Here is a 5,767-nt window from a genome sequence, read left to right as displayed (position 1 = left end):
GTTAAGCAAAATAAGCCAGGCATAGAAAGACAAACATCACACGTCACTTATTTGTGGGAGCTAAAAATTAAAATAATTGAACTTACGGAGATAGGGAATAGAATTATGGTTACCAGAGGCTAAGAAGGGTAGTGAGGATTGGGTAGGAAGTGAGGATGGTTAATGTGTACAATGAAATAGAAAGAATGAATAAGACCCAGTTTTTGCTAGCACAACAGGGTGACTATAATAAAAATGATTTAATCGTACATTTATAAATAACTACAATATTATAATTAGATTGTTTGTAAGACAAAGAATAAGTGTTTGAAAGCATGGGTACCCCATTTACCCTGATGTGATCATTACATATTGCATGCCTGTATCAAAATATCTGATGTAACCCATAAATATATACACCTAGTGTGTACCCATAAACATTTTTTTAAAAAGAAAACAGGAAAGGTCTTAAAACAATAATCTAAGATTCTCCCTCAATAGACTAGAAAATTCTTGCCACCGAGTTTTTAGAAAGTTTTAAAAAAGAAATTTATAAAACAGAAAAACAAACCCAAAGTAAGCAGAAGGAAGGAAATAATAAAGATAAGATGAGAAATTATACAAATTAACAACCAAAACCAAAATCTAGCTCTTTGAAAAAATCAATAAATTGCATGAGAATCTACATTACCTCAAAATGAAAAGTTTATGTATAAATAATTTGAAAAATAAAGTACTTTTTTGAAAACAGTAAAAATAAAAAGCATTAACTATTGGTGCAAATATAAATGGTACTCATAAGTTACCGTTCCTCTCCATCCTATTTAAAATTATCCCTCCATATTTGTATCAGTCAGGTTCTCAAAAGAGACCAACAGGAGATAAATATATAAATATACATATATTTATAAGTATATATAAAGACATACATAAGATATATTTTAAGAATTGGCTCACATAGTTGTGGGGGCTGGCAAGTCTGAAGTCTGTAGGACAGACAGGCAGGCTGGAAACTCCAGCAGGAGTTGATGTAGCAATCTTGACTTAGAAATCTGTAGGGCAAACCAACAGGCTAGAAACTTGGCAGAATGTAACGCTTTAGTCTTGACATATTTCCTTGCCAGAAAAACTTGAGGTTTTGCTCTTACAGCCTGAGACTCATTGGATGAGGCCCATCCACATTATCAAGGGTAATATTCTCTACTTCAAATCGAATGATTGTACATGTAAACCACAAAACGCCTTCATAAAAACACCTAAATCAATGTGTAATTAAATATCTGGGTGCTATAAATTAGCTAGGTTGACTTTTTTTGTTTTTATTTTTTGTAATGGCCTTTTAAAGGCTTAGTTATAGTACTAACCATGTGACACCACCTTGCAGGACAGGGGCATACTCTTTAGGAGGCTACATATGCTCTAAATAAGTGTCAAATATATGGTGTTGTTTCACCTGTAGTCAGGATTCACAGGTCCAGGAATCAAGGGGTGAAAATTGAAGTGGTATTACTTACTATACCCTAGTTATCCACCAGCAAAATTTTTGTTTCCTGTCCCCATGACATTATGCTATGCTGGTGTTGAGGTCTTAGTTTCAAAGGGTGGGATGCTACCACCAGGAGATACAATAATTCAATTGAACTGTAATTTAAGATTGTCACCCTGCTACTTTGGGCTTCTTTTGCCTCTATGCCTCTAAGTCAATAGGCAACAAAGGGAGTTACTGTACTGCTAGCATGATTGATCTTGATTACCAAGGAAAAAGCTTGCAACTTGTTGGGCTCTTACTTCACAATGGAGGTAAGTAAGTATAAGTATGTCTGGAATACAATAGACCCCTTAGAAGATCTCTTAGTATTACCAGGCCCTGTGATTAAGGTCAATGGAAAACTACAACTGGGCATGGTGGCATATACCTGTAGTCTCAGTTATTCCTGGTTAGTACTATAACTAAGCCTTTAAAAGGCCATTACATTATTCTACCAAACCAGTTGCTTCAGATGGCTGGGAACATGGTAAGGCCAGTGAATTCTATGAACATGGGCCCACTCCTCTAACTTCACATGTAAAGTGAGTTCCTTAATCAGAAGCAATATTATGTAAAATAACATGGCAGTGGATAAGGCATTCTGTAAATCCACAGATGGTAGTTTTGGCAAAATCATGGTGTGCAAGAAGGTAAATCCATACTTAGAGTAAGTTTCTATCCCAGTAAGAAAAAATGCTATCCCTTCTATGATAGAAGTGGTTGAATATAATCAACCTGACATCAATAACTGGCTGATCACTCTGGGGAATGACTCTAATGGTGTCTGCTGCAGGCAGATTGAGCACTCTCAGCAGCGGGTATAGCCAGGTCAACCTTAGTGAATTGAAGTCCATGTTGCTGATCCCATTAATAACTTATATCCCTACCTCTGTGGCTACTTTGTAAATGAGCCCATTGGGCAATGACAGAAGTAGCTGAGGAAGGTGACTGACTATTATCCACAAAACAGATCATCCTATTCGCTTGACTATAAAAATCCTCCTCTGCTGAGGTCATTCTTTGGTTAGCATTCACATGGGACACAAATATCTTCAGGGTTTGTTTTTTTTTAACCCATTCATAGAGGTCTACCCACATATATTTTTCTCTTACCTCCTTATCACCAATTTTCCAATCACATTCCTTCCAAGTCCCTGACTATTCATTTAAACCATTGGACACAGTCCATGAATCAACATACACTCAAACTTCTGGCCATTTCTCCCTCTTTTTATTTTTTTATTATTTATTTGTTTGTTTATTTATTTATTTTGAGACAGTTTCCTGCTTGTTGCCCAGGCTGGAGTGCAATGGCACGATCTCAGCTCACTGCAACCTCCACCTCCTGAGTTCAAGCGATTCACCTGCCTCAGCCTCCCAAGTAGCTGCAATTACAGGCATACAACACCACACCTGGCTAATTTTGTATTTTTAGTAGAGACAGGGTTTCTCCATGTTGATCAGGCTGGTCTCGAACTCCTGACCTCAGGTGATCCACCTGCCTCAGCCTCTACAGACGTGAGCCACCATGCCAGACTTCCATTTCCCCTTCTAAGTAAAAATGAACAACAAGGTACAATCTGCAGTGCTCTATGTTCTTCCCAATGAGAGGGTTTCCCTTCATCACTGTCTTTCTGGGATGTCCCAGAAAGGGATTATTATTAGTGGCAGTGCTGTCCACTTTCAGGTGGTGCCCTCATATCATGCACAACCATCTGTAAACCAGGCTCATTTCCTCTTCTTCATTCAATTTATCACAGAGAACTCCTATGAGGCAATAGATGGAGGGTGGGAGAGAAGAGGTAATATACCATGAGTGGGGCCATAAGCATTTGGGTCACTTCTTCCTGTGGGCTACTTATGCCTTCTGGGCCTGCTGAAGCCCAACTTTATATACAATTTCCATTTGGTGATTGAGTGCTGGTGTGCATGCTCAACTTTATGGCTTGGTGGGTCAGATAATACTCAGTTCATGATGGACAGCTCAGGTCACATTGTAGCATGGTGACCAAAGGTTAATTGTTCAGTCTCTACTAAGGCCCAGTAGCAAGTCAAAGGCTGTTTCTCCAAAAGTTAGTAGTTATCTGCAGAGGATGATAGAGCTTTGCTCCAAATTCCTAGGACTATGTGTTGCAATTCACCTATAGCAGCTTGCCAAAGGCTCCAAGAAGCATTTCTATCTGCCACTGACACTTCAAGCACCATTGAATCTTCTGGAACATATGGCCCAAGTGGCAGAGCAGCTTGCATGGCAGCCTGAACCAGTTGCAGAGACTTCACTTGTTCTGGGCTACACTCAAAACTAGCAGCTTTTTAGGTCACTCAGTAAATGGGCCAGAGTAACACACTCAGATAAGAAATACGTTGCCGCAAAAGTTTAAAGAGGCCCTTCAGGTGTTTTGCATTTTTTCTGGTTGTAAAAAAGAACAGATGCAAGAACTTAACCTTTACCATAGAAAGGACATCTTTATATGCCCCATACCACCGGATCCATAGAAATTTCGCTGAGTTAACATAGGCGGGTATTGAACAATGAGAACACATGGGCACAGGGAGGGGAACATCACAGACTGGGATATGTTGGGGGTTGGGGGGCTAGGGGAGGGACAGTGGAGTGTGGGGAGGTTGGGGAGGGATAACACTGGGAGAAATGCCTGATGTAGTGATGGGGGGATGGAGACAGCAAACCAATATGGCATGTATGTACCTATGCAACAGTCCTGCAAGATCTACACATGTACCCCAGAACTTAAAGTACAATTTTTAAAAAAAGAATTATAAATATTATACAAAGTTTATAAAATTCCTATCTTATAGTCAAGCTGATTAAAATTCCATAGCTTTTATGTAAAATTTTATTAAAAATTAATTTTAACAGTAAAACAAAAACCAAATACATATTTTGCACATGGGCCCATCAGGCTAGCACTAGCGTGGCTGGGGAAAAAGGATGACTGTTGCTAGGTGCAATGGCTCAGCTGTAATCCCAGTGCTTTGGGAGGCCAAGGAGGGTAGATTGCTTGAGTCCAGGAGTTCAAGACCAGCTTGGGCAACAGTGTGAGACCCTGTCTCTATTTAAAATAAAATTATTTTTACAAGGAAAAAAAGAAAGAAAGAAATTTCACTGAGTTGAAAGTTCTCTTATTTTAAAAAATGTATTTCTCACCCTCTGACTTACCAATAAGTCTAGAGTAGTTGCTATTACTTGCTCACTAGGTCCAATCAACATAATGTAATCCATGCAATGAATCAGTGTGATGTCTTGTGGAAGGGGAAGGTAAGCAAGGTCCCTGTGAATTAATTATGAAATAGGGTGGAGAACTGACAGAGACAGAAAGTATTGCTGGCTTTACCAGATAAAGCAAACTTCTTCTCATGATCTTTACTAACAGAAATTAAGAAAAAAGGCATTTGTCATCGACGATAGACTGGATAGGGAAAATGTGGCACATATACACCATGGAATATTATGCAGCCATCAGAAACGATGAGTTTGGGTCCTTTGTAGGGACATGGATGAACCTGGAAACCATCATTCTCAGCAAACTGACAGAAGAGCAGAAGATCAAACACCGCATGTTCTCACTCATAGGTGGGTGTTGAACAATGAGAACACATGGACACAGGGAGGGGAGCACTACACACTGGGGTCAGTTGGGGGGAAATAGGGGAGGGAGGGCGGGGGGTGGGAAGCTGGGGAGAGATAGCAAGGGGAGAAATGCCAGATGTAGGTGATGGGGAGGAAGGCAGCAAATCACACTGCCACGTGTGTTCCTATGCAACAATTTTGCATGTTCTTCACATGTACCCCAAAATGTAAAATGCAATAAAATAAATAAATGGGAAAAAAAAAGAAAAAGAAAAAAGGCATTTGTTAGATCAATAGCTGCATAGCAGATACCAGAAGATGTGTTAATTTGTTCAAGCAATGAAACCTCATCTGGTACAGCAGCTGCAATTGAAGTCACTACCTGGTTAAGCTTTTGAAAATGCACTGTCATTCTCCAAGATGAAACTTTTAAAAAAGTTGACACATAATAATTGTACATATTTATAGGGTATAATATGATGGATGTTTTCATACATGTATACATTGTATAATGATTGAATCATGGTAATTAGCATATCCATCACCTTAAGCATTTATCATTTCTCAAAAATATGAAATACTTCATGAATTTGCATGTCATCTTTGCACAGGGGTCATGATCATCTTTTCTGTATTGTTCCAATTTTAGTATATGCATTGCTGAAGCAAGC

General features: G+C 39.0%; 1 non-coding gene across 1 annotated transcript; it reads right to left on the bottom strand.

The window, feature by feature from the left end:
- Positions 1–5,662: 5,662 nt before the first annotated feature.
- Positions 5,663–5,767, bottom strand: LOC116532347. The gene has a single exon (XR_004260833.1). It is a non-coding gene; the product is annotated as a U6 spliceosomal RNA (small nuclear RNA).

This window comes from Sapajus apella, unplaced genomic scaffold, assembly GCF_009761245.1.
Source record: "Sapajus apella isolate SASKATOON/1434 unplaced genomic scaffold, GSC_monkey_1.0 scaffold75, whole genome shotgun sequence".
NCBI classification, from domain to species: Eukaryota; Metazoa; Chordata; class Mammalia; order Primates; family Cebidae; genus Sapajus; species Sapajus apella.
Note: the sequence above shows the minus strand (reverse complement) of the source record. Positions and strands in the feature narration are given on the sequence as shown.